The following is a 12200-nucleotide window of genomic DNA, read 5'->3' on the forward strand; positions in this document are numbered from 1 at the left end:
TAGAGAAAAGAAAGACATGCAACTCATGACCTTTTGTGTAACTGCCTGCTGATGACAGCATTTGCCTAGGATTGCAGTTCCCAACCTTGGGCTTGCAACCCATTTGAGGTCACAATGATAAAAAATAGGGCCACAAAGACACTCAAAACTGTTGACTGATTATGATGAAAATCACAGAAAGAAATGGGAAATGGCAGGTTTGCTTTGCAGGCTGGCAGAGGTACAGCCTGCCCAGGGCTGCTTGGGGCTGGGGAAGCCGGAGGAGAGCGATCAGGCAGTGGTGCCATGTGCATGTGCATGCATACAGATGCATGGGCAGCCAGGCAATGTGGAGAGCAGCTCCTTCCAAGTAAGTCTATGGGAGGGGAGGGCAGATTGAGTCCCCCACGGGGTGGAAGGGAAGGAGCAGGATGAAGCTGGGGCTGGGAAAACTGCCACTTGGAATGTGGGGCCTGACTGGGAGAGCAGGATGGAGTCATGGGCGGCTCATCCAGGGGGCAGCAGGGGGCTGGCTCCCAGCTATTGCACATGCTCCCGGAGGAGCATGTGCCCCCCAAATTTTTGCATGGGGTGGGGGCAGATGCAGGCTTCCTGCTGCAGGCTCAGGGCTCCCCACCATGGGGAGCTGCCCTCTCCCAGGGTCTCCACGGCCCATCGGGTAAGACCCAACACGGGAGAGCAAAGCGGGGCAGGGAGGCTCAGTGCCACTACCAGGAGCCCCACACTGGATAAGCTGCCATGGAGAGGCACCCCCTGCCAACCCAGCACAACTCCACACTGCTGCTGCTGCTGGGAATGCAGGGGCACCTTGCCATGGCGGTGCGACTGGTGTGGGGCTCCCAGCAGTGTCACTGGCCTCCCCACCCTCTGCCTTCCTGTGCCAGGTTCCACCTGCTGGGCCACGGAGGCCCCTGAGGGGAGGGCATCAGGGTAGGGAGCCCTGAACCCGCAGCAGGCAGCCCACATCCTTCCCCCCCCACCCATGGGCTCCACTCCAGCCATGCCACCCACGGTGAGAGGGCGCGTTGATCTTGTCTGCATCATTTTGGGGTTGTGAAAATTTTCCAATGTTTACATGGGGTCATGCTAAGGGAAAGGTTGGGAAGCACTGGCCTAGGAAGTGAGAGATCTGGATTCTAGGGTTTCCTCATCCCACCAGGTTTCAAACCCATTTTTCTCATCTCCCAGGATCCACCTCCCAACCTGTTAAAGCTGGCCCACTGGGCAGCCAAGAAAAGAAAGTATTATGGGGCATAATACTTTCCCCAGCATAAAAAAGGTCTGTGTAGTTAAGACACTTACCTAGGAAGGGAAAGTCTTAGATTTTAATTTCTGTTCCTAGGAGTATTTCTGTTTTTTATCCAATGACTGTTTAATGTAAAACTGATGCAGGTGCCCCAGCAAAAACCCAAAATCAAAAGCCAAAGATATTGTGCTACATGCATTTCCCACCACTCACTAGCGTCTTGCTTTACAGATTTGGGTCTCTATTAGAATCTCAACAATTTACGCAGACTGGCTCTTTTTTTCTGTGCTGGCTATTCAAATTGAGTCCACTTTGGCTCACGCTGCCCACCATAAAATCTGGCTATACAGCCAGATTTTACATTTACTTAAAGTTTATAGTAATAAAAAAGGAAATACAACAAAATAGCAAAGCTCTACAGAGTTTTTTAATAGTACTCCACACAAGCTTTTTACTTTGCTCACCACTTACTGGAATTGCAAGTTGTTAGGATCAAATGTGCGATGTCCAGTTTGATTCTAACAGGCAGCAGACACTGTACTGCGTGACCTGCAGGCCTCGATTCAGCAAAGCACTGAAATACTTGCTCAACTCCTTTTGGCTTCAATGAAACATGATGAGTATGTTTAAAATTAAAACATGTAAAAATGACTGAATTGGGACCTCAGGTTCCTTATCTATAATATGTGGATAGTAATTTCCAATTCACAGCGGTATTATGACAGTTAATTATTATAAGCTAGTTTTTGGTACCCTGGCATATTATTACTTCAAAATCACTTCACTCTGAGTAGTTTCACTGAAGGAAACTACGTGCAACTAAAGTACTGCTCAGCATAAATTATGGGAAGCAGAATCTGGTTGCTACTGTTTTCATTAGGTGCGTTGGATAAAAGTTCTAAGTATTATTACTTTATTGTAAAATTTCATTAAACTGTTGAATTAAATGAACAATAATTGCAGAAAATACATGGAACGTGTTAAACGAATGCTAGTTTTATCCAGAAATTAATGAGATTTACTGTATATAGCGGTCTGATTTTTTAAATATGCATAAGTGACTCAGTACAAGACACAGCACACACAATATGCAACATCAAGGAAGATGCATTTTATAGCAAAGGGAGAATTTTTTAGAATTATCTGTAAATACTGACAGCCCAATTTTGCCAACCTTACCCACACTGAGAAAGCCCTTACTCTGTGTAGAGCAGGAGCGGGCAATTACTTGGGTGGAGGGCCGCTTTCCCAGTTTCGCAAGCTGTCAAGGGCTGCATGAGTAGCCCCACCCCTTGACAGGTGCCCCACCCCCTGGTCACCATCTTGTGACCAGAAGTCCTGCCCCCTAACCCTTGAGCTTTGCCACCAGAAGTTCCTCCTCTTGCTCCCCAAAAATACTCCTTTCAGCAAGGGGTTTTGCCATCTTGGAACCAGAAAAATGCCAAATTATATTCTGAAAAGCAAACATCTACGACATTCATTACTTTGATTTAAAAAAAATATTGGTGTACATGTATTTGTGTAGTGTATATAAGAGGTGATTGTATATAATAGCTTAAAATGAAGTCTTACTTTGGTATATTGTGGGAGTACATGTATGTGTGGGGGGGTTTGTGGGGCAGTTGATGGGTGAGGGAGCATGTGGGGTGTGAGTGGGTATGGGGGGTGTGAGTGGGTGCAGGGGTCTGCATGTATGGCAGTGCGAGGGGGGTGTGGGTGCATGTGTATGGTGGGGTGTGTGTGTGGGACTCGCCCTACAAACACACACAGCCCCACCCTTCCTATACCCCCCATATCGGTGTAGCCCCGTGCTCCCCGGTAAGGCAATGCAGCCGGAAGCCAGGGGCAGGAAGCAAGGAAATGTCTGGGGTGGGGCAGGGCTGGGCTGCTGTGTTCCTGCTAAGGCTCCCTGCTGAGGCTCCCCCTGGGTCCTACTGCCCCTGGCTCCTGGCATCTTTGTCAGGCAGCCAAGAGCAGATAAATATTTTCTAAACTTTTTAGGGGCCCCACTGGCTGGATAGAATGGCCTAGCAGGCTGGATCCGGCTCGCAAGCTATATTTTGCTCTTCCCTGATGTACAGCCTCACTGACTGAATGGTGACTGCTCTTGTCAAAAGATGCTACTCAGTTTGAGTAATGGAAGCAGAACTGGACCCTACAAATTACTGCTTATTATTTGCTTTTCTGTCCTTAATTAAATGCAGAAATCCTTTATGATGTTTACATTAAAATGATCAGTTAACTTCTGGATGTATTTTTTCAGAAAAAAAACATTCCCATTACTTTCTACTCAATAGATTAATGACTCCAAAATTAGCAATCATATAATCCACTGTGTGAAAAAATAGGTACACATATACACACATCTTATTCTAAATCCACCAGGGTCCAACTCCTCGACTTCATATTGCAAAATATACAGTAAAAGCTGCGCTATCTTGCACCTTACAAGCCAGCATGCTCTATTAACCAGCATGCTGGCTTGTAAGGGAAAAGTGAAACTGGAAGTGCCCAGCAGAAGTGGGGAAAGTTAAGTGCATAACTCCTGTGAAAACTATGATTTTAATAAACTTCTACTGCATGTTTCTTTTGGAGCAAAGGATGGGTCAAGCCAAATGCTTATCCAAGAGTTGCACGAATAGCTTTTTCATGCATGTGCAGAATCTGGTCCCTGCTGTCCTTTCTTTCTCCTGCATTTGCTCCCTTCTTCTCTCCCAGTCCTTTCACTTTACCATTCCCTGGGTCCATCTAAATGTAAAAAGTGTCACCATCTAAACATGCACCCATATTAGGTACAGTAAATTAATGAACTCCCCTGTAGGATAGTACCATCCAGAACAAGTACTAACCTCCAGCAGAGTAGTTACATACACCAAAACACACATGTAGATGGTGACCAGGGCTGTCTGGGGCAGGAGCGTGCTACAGTACAGAGGCTGCCTGCTGGCTAGCCCTGCAATGAAGGTGCTAACCTTCATGCCCCAGCTTGCCCCTCTGCAGCACGCTGAGCCGAGGCAGAGTAGCCCTGGGCTGGCAGACTTACCCTCTGGGCCCCCTGCCAGTCAGGCTGCTTGGCCCTGGCTCAATGTGCTGCAGTCCAGAGTGCACATGTAAATGCTGCACCCAGGAGAAATAAACTCCAGTGTGAATTGCACTGGAGTTTATTGCTACATGCTAATTGCACATGTAGATACTCCCCCTATGTCTCGCTTTCAGGGGTGTTGGTTCATAGATTCATAGACTGTAAGGCCAGAAGGGACCTCGAAAGTTCATCGGGTCCAGCCCCCTGCACCAGGCAGGAAAGACAACTGGGGTCAGGTGGCCCCAGCAAGGTGACTGTCCAGTCTCCTCTTGAAGATTTCCAGGGTAGGCAATTGCACCACCTCTGCTGGGAGCTTATTCCACAGTCTGAACACCCTGGCTGTGAGGAAGTTTTTCCTAATGTTGAGCCTGAAACAGTTTTCCAGGAGTTTATGGCCATTACTCCTTGTTTTCCCCAAGGGCGCCCTGGTGAACAGTTGTTCACCGAGCCCTTGATGCATATCCGTGATGTAGTGGTAAGCTGCTATCAAGTCCCCTCTCAGCCTTCTCTTTTTCAGGCTGAAGAGTCCCAGGTCCCTCAGCCTTCCTTGTATGGCTTGCCTTGCAAGTCTCTGATGATACGGGTGGCCCTTGTCTGGACTCTCTCTTGCTTTACCACATCCTTGTTGAAGTGCGGCGCCCAGAACTGGACGTAGTACTCCAGCTGTGGTCTCACCAATGCCGAGCAGAGTGGAAGAATCATTTCCCTAGTTTTGCTGGAGGTGCATCGATTGATGCATGCCAAGGTATTATTTGATTTATTGGCTACAGCAGCACACTGCTGGCTCATATTGATACTGTGGTCTATTATTACCCCTAGGTCCCTTTCGTTCGTGGTGCTGGTCAGTTTGGCATTGCCAAGCCTGTAGGTGTGTAGGGGTTTTTTTGGTCCCCAGATGGAGCACTTTACATTTCTCGATGTTGAACTTCTTTTGATTCTGAGCCGCCCAACTTGCCAGCCTGTCTAGGTCCGCCTGTATCTGCGGCCTATCTTCAGGCATGACCACACTTCCCCATAATTTGGTGTTGTCCAGTGAGCTCTTCACCCTGCATCCAAATCATTGATAAAGATGTTGAAAAGCACTAGACCAAGCACCGACCCCTGAGAGACGCCACTGGCCACTTCTCGCCAAGACGACACAGATCTGTTCATTAGAGCTCTCTGGGTCCTACCCCACAACCAGCTCCCCCACAGCCCACCTAACTGTCTCACGGTTGAGCCCACGGTCCTCCAATTTACTCATGAGAACATCATGGGGTACCAAAAGGCCTTTTGGACGTCAAGGTATATAATGTGAATCTCTTCTCCCTTATCCAGGTGGCAAGTTACCTGATCATAAAAGGAGATGAAGTTGTTAAGACAAGACCTGCCCGTGACAAAGCCATGCTGGCTGTCATTCAGAATCCTACCTTATGCAAGCCTATCACATATAGCAGGGATGGGGAACCTTTGGGCCCTGGCCAGATGTGGTAGGCTGGGGAGTCTATTTCCCAGGCGCCCTGCCTGCTGTCACTGCTGCAGGGAGCCAGGACAGAGCCATGATCCCCTGCATGCATGCCCCTGCCTGGAGTGTGCAGGCTACAGATTGCAGCTCTGCCCTGGCTCCAGAGCAAGCTGCCCGCACCACAAGATCTTAGCAGCTCCAGAGCAGCCCCCTGCGCTGCTCTGCCGTGCATGCTGCCAGGGTGGCTGAGGCTGGGGTCTCCATTGAGACAGACCGGCACAAGCCATGTGGGCTTGGGCAGCTAGGAAATGGAGTCCCCAGCCGACCCCGTCCAGCCCATGGGCCGGATGTTCCCCATCCGTGGCATATAGACTCCTTGATGAATTGTTCCAGGATCTTCCCCGGGATAGAAGTTAGGCTGATTGGCCTATAGTTACCCAGGTCCTCCCTTTCTTGAAGATGGGCACAACATTGGCCCTCTTCCAATCCTCAAGGACCTCCCCTGAGCACCATGAGTTTTGGAAAAGTTTTGCCAGTGGTCCCACAATGACTGGCCAGCTCCTTCAGCACCCTCAGATGAAGTTCATCCGGGCCTGCAACTTTTACAATGATCACACACCAGTTCTACAGTAATAGTAGGAAGGCATTCATTCCTTATTGTAGCCATATTGGTCTAAGGAGATAGGCAGGCAAGGTTCTTTGGGTAAATCTGATATCTTTTATTAGACCAACTAAAATAGTTGGAAAAAATTGTCTCTCTTTGCAGTCTAGCTTTTATGCCTCTTGTCACCCAATCCTTACTTCTGGCAATCTGCCACTTGACACCCTTCAAGAGCCTCTTCATCTTCAAATTCCTCCTTACTACTCCTTTGTTCCAGGAATCCTTCTTTCTATCATGTCATCTGCAATCTCTCCACATACTCCCTTTCCTGAACTGTTGATCCGTGTCTTGCATTTGTTTCTTTAGGCAATCTTAAGGTCAATTTTTTCAAACACTTACTCATACTTTTATTAGTCTTTGAAGAAGTCTTGTTGAAGTCACTGGACTATTCATATGAGTTAAGATTTTTCTAAACTCTGAATTCTTATTGCCCAATTTAAAGAGTTTGCAATATATGTTTATATTGCTTAGAAAGAGCATTTCAAATAGTGAATACTGTACACTGGATTTGTAATAATACCCATGCCCAAGCCTTCACTTCAGTCATGCTATTGCAGAGCTAGCCTGGGCTACTTTGATCTTCTAATATTTATTCAGCAAGACAAATCAGAAGAATAAAAGATCCATTTGATATTTAAAATCCCATCAACCTGACAGCACTCTCTGAAATATCAGATGTTAGCTATGCAAGGTCAGAGCTCTGCACATGTTTAAATCATTGAGGCCCATCACTAAAACCAGTTTTCAGCAAAGAGATGCTTATTAATAAGGTGTCAGTCTTAACTCAAACTGTTTTTCTTGGCCAATTATGATAGAGATTTCAGAATGAAGTTTAATTCCATTTGGAGCTTGGATGTTTAATGTGATGTGAACAAAGAGGAGGGAAAGTGTCTATTAAAACAGCTTTACCTAAGGAAATCCATTTTGTAATCTTCAGTCCCTGGAAAAAGGAAACATTTAAAAAAATTGCTATACAATTAGAACATTTCTTTCTTGATTTGTAATTTACATATTTTCTTTGATAACCTTTTGCTTTTAAAAATGCCTAAGTTATGGAACGTACATAAGGAAAACATCAAAACCACCAGATATTTAGAAAGAGGACAACTTTTCCTATAAGGTTATAAAACTAAATAAAGATAATATTTTGTCCCTAAAAATTGAGTTACAAAATCAAAATACAAAACCAGTTGCTGGATCCTTTTCGTGTTTATGAAAAAACAAAGTTTGGCACAGATAGGAGTGATAATGGGCCCAAAGTTTACACTTCTCATACATCACCATTTTTATTTTCTATTTGCAACTTCGATTATTATGTCTGTTTCCCATTTTTTAGAAATTCTGCTGGAATGTTTTTTGTCAGAGTTAAACCATGGTGGTGAACAGTTGCCAAATGCATATTGCTGTTTGTGCAGGGAACTGTTTGCCAATTTTCTATACCCATTTTTTGAACTTGTCCTTTCCCAACCAGAACGTGCTCTTGTCTTTCCCCACAGTATATGAGTATCTCCCTCTGGCTGAAGTCAAAGAGAATTACTTTTATCCTAAGGGGCAGAATCAGCTATGAGTCTAGGAATATTAGTGCTGGTTTTAATGTAGGAGGTAGTTCTCTTTTCACTAAGGATTCCTCAAGGCATTTTAAGAAAGAGCTTTTAAGTAGCATGTCAGAATTTTTTTAACTTCACTTATTAGCCATCTGGCCTGAGAGACTTACAGAGAGCTAATTTACTGGGTTGTGTAAATCCTTTCCTGAAATGACAGTTGCACAAGGCTCTATGAGGCCCTAAAAAATGGAATATATATGTAAAGTTCAGAAAGCTATTTAAGCCCATTCCATTAATTTTACATGCATATATTTAAAAATGTTTGAAATTAACTGAAATTTCTGTGGGATTTTTACAGATTGTTTGCCCTGAATTTCTTCTCCCTGAAGTGAAAATTAGGAATAACACAACTTAAGTCCATTAAGAATTAGATCCAATGGCATTACTGTCAAAGAAAGTATTCTGCAAGAAATAATTATGCTCTGCGCACTCACTACACAACTGAGTGGCCTTCTTAGTGATCAGTGGACTCATCTACAACCCTTTACTTGACCCACGGACATGATCATCCTTGACCATGAGGGATCACTGATGATGAAGAATAAAGCACTAGCCTGGGATGTGCAAAACCACCAGGAGCACATGCACACCCACGTGCTCCAGATGGCTCTGCTACAACAGTTGTTGCTAAAGTATGAGGTGCACTGTGGGAAGGCACCAGCCACTTACAGAATCACAGGGTAGGAAGGAACCTCATGGATCACCTAGTCCCACCCACAAAGGGAAGGTGCTGCAGGGCCTTCAGACACTTTCAACCACCTGTTGAGCAGTGTCAGAAGCCTTTCTTCGTTTGGCTGATGTGGAGTGACTGCTAGCAGAAAAGAGAGCTCTGTTGCCACCGAGAGGCTTTTCCTGTGATTCTACTCAAAGTTTTGCCAGAGGAACTGGTGTTCCACCAACCATACCGTAAACTAGAACTGAATCTCTCCTCTGCTGAGGGTACCTCACTGCACATCTCCACCTCAGGCAGAGGAAGGGTTTCAGCTGTGTTCTCTCACATCCCTGTCAAGTGCTCTAACCACTGGGACACTGGATAAAAGGGGCAGTGCAATAGGCACCACTAGCATCATCTCCTCCTGGCTGGTTTTTGGACAGGGGTGGACTCCAAGAGCACCTGCTGGATTGGGCCCCACGGGTGCGAGAGACAGGGGTTGACCTAGTCTGAATCACGCTGGGGTTTAGGTATCAGCTAAGTACCTAGCTGCTGGACATTGTCAAGGCTTAGGCATTTCTGTGCATGCCTGGCAACAGGAATATAGGAAACTTTTTAGTGGTAGACACTTAGGGACTCTTGGTACCTAACACAGCTAGGTGGCAGCTAAGCAGGGATTTTAAAGGTCTGAATTTTCTACCTAGTCAGTTAATCTGCCATTGGGTGACTAAGTCCGTCCGTGGGTTGAGCTCTAAGGGTCTCTTCAGTATCAGTAAGAGTCTCCATCTGGTCACATAAGAATATCTTATTTTTTATCCACATGAGGAGTCTTGTTGCTTTCAGAGTGACCACTCACGTGAGTAAAGATTACTCACTTGACTTAGACTTGGCAACCTCTTTCCCTTAATTCCCCCCTAAATTAACAGAGGAATTAAACTAACCAGCCTTCTTTTTAACAACTGTATCTATTTGACCATAGTATTTAATTGCCAGTAATTAAACTCTTGCTTTTTTGCTCCTGGTCCCCTAGAAAGGTAGTGTAAAGCTAATATGGGCAGACGTACAGTGAACTCATTCAGCGCCAGGGATGGGGGGTGGGGAGAGGGGAATTTGCTGATCACTGTAGCAGGGTGGGGTGGGAGAAAAGGGGGAAGTCTTATCTGCCTTCCCAGGCAGCAGCAACCCAGAGAAAGCAAAGTCAGGCAACAGCAGCCCTGTGGTGTGGGCTCCCTGGGAGCTACCCCTGGAGCTCTGTTCACTACCCGCTATGCCCTATATATGTTACTGGGTGCAGGGCTGTGCCTACTGTGAGAAAAACTCCCCAGGAGTGGAGCATCATAGCACTTGCCCCCTGCCCTCTAGATGCACTTCTGGTTCTTTGGCTGTAATACCTGGCTGCTGTGGTCATAGCACAGGGCTGCCCCTGCTGTGACAAAGACTCCTTGGGAGCGATCCTGATGCCCCCTCCTAGTGCAGCACCCAGGATTGGTGTCCTGCTCATCCCACACTAGTAACGCTACTGAGTATGGGTGTGCCTACATTCATCTGTGCTGGGAGGGCAAGGCTGATGCACCCTGAGTCACAAAGACAATGTCAATAATGTTAAGTGCCACACTTCCAAAAAAATTTTTGGAAGGAATGGGAACAGTCCTTCATAATAAGAGGATGCATTAAAATTGATATATTACCCTAATCTAGCAGAACAATTCATGAGGGGGGAATCTATCAATCTATAGCTAATATTCATTGGAGTAGATGGAAATGCCGTAAAACCAGGATAGAAAAATGGCACATACATGGCATGTCAAAAAGCTTTTGGTCAGCTTTTTTCTTTAGATACAAGAATTCCTACATTGACCACTTTCTTCCCTTAGAAGTATTATCATTAAAACACCTTGCAAGTATTTATTTCCAGACTAAATAAATCAGATTAATGAATAACAACAACAATAGCAATTAGCATACACAGTGCAATAACACCCATTTTTGTCTAGTTTCTCTAACCCCCTTCAGTCATCACTTCTCTCAGTAAATGCCAGAAGTACAATTCTGACTCTGCTAAAGGCTGTAGGTGTTTTGCCTTTGGACTTGCCATGACTCTCAGCACCTTGCAGAAGGGAGACTTTAATCTGCATTAAAAACATAAGACTGAGGCTTTGCTTGAATCAGGTTTTGTACTAGTGGAAGGATAATGATGTGGATTTATAAGTCAGACTCAGCATTGCTTGACTGTGCTTATGTACAGGAGATAAATTACTGGGATAACTCATTGCACTGTGTGCCCTGTCTTCCACTGTCAGTGTATCTGCATGGTGTTGCCAATGATGGAATTAGAACTATAAGTTTCTACCTTCCTCAAAGGCCCTGAATAGAAATTTTCTGCCCCAGGTCCCAATGTATGGTATGCAGCTATTTATGGCCAGATTCTTAAAGAAGCTTCAACCTGACCTTTACTTCAGCTCGTACAAGGAATCTCTTGCATGCTATGACGTTTATAAACATTTGCGTTCAGTGATTGCGTGTGCAAATGGCCTTTATTTGTATAAATGAACTATTTGTGTGCACAATCATAGAGGCATACAGTGTAATACTTGTGCATGTTTTTCTCATGCAAAAATAACACATCATTTTGAAAATCTGTCCTCCCAGTAATGCTAAGTTCTGAGTTTAAATTAAGGTGTAGATTTGTTTTACTCAAGTGACTATAAGCCTTTACCATCATTTAGTTAATAATGCTTAATCTATTGGCTGCACATGGCTCTTGAGAAGTTATTTTCTAAATAAAACGAATCTTCCAAAATTACAATATAGTATTCAGAAAGCTTCTGTTAACGTCACTGTCTATGGAAAGTTGTTGAAATGTCACAACAAGTCATGCTTGCTACACTGTCAGGGTGCTTAGTTTTTAATATAGGTAACATATTCCCATGAAACTAGCATTAACAGGAATCTTTTTGTTAGCTGAACCTGCATGTTTACAAGTCAAACACAGAAATACAAGGCTAAACTCTGGATTGAAATGTACATGCAGGTTTTCATTGACTTCAACATAACGATTTGCAAAAGCAACCAGGTTTTATAACTAAAAAGTTTTCTGTACTCCGTGCTACAACTTGAATTCTGAAATTTTGACTTGAAACTGATGAAATCTTAATGTGAAACTGACATCTCCAAGTCTCTGTCAGCTTCAGAGGAGCTGCAGTGAAAATGTCCTGTCATTTTTTTGACAGTTTCCTTTCTAAACAGACATGAAAAGTTCTTGCAAATGTCAAGGAACAAGGTACACCTTTAATATACTATGGGTACATCTACGCACTGCCATACAGCAACGTTGCTACTGCGCCACACTTTAGTACTTCCAAAAGTTATGGGCAGTGCACGGTTAGATGGGCGGTGTACGGTTAGATTTTGCTGCTATGTCGCCATAGCAGCACACTACACTAAGGGAGCACACTGCTACAGTGATGTAGCTGCCGATCATGTGTAGACCTGTGTAATCACTATGTTGCTA

This window comes from Alligator sinensis, unplaced genomic scaffold (assembly GCF_000455745.1).
Source record: "Alligator sinensis unplaced genomic scaffold, ASM45574v1 scaffold601_1, whole genome shotgun sequence".
Lineage (NCBI taxonomy): Eukaryota > Metazoa > Chordata > Crocodylia > Alligatoridae > Alligator > Alligator sinensis.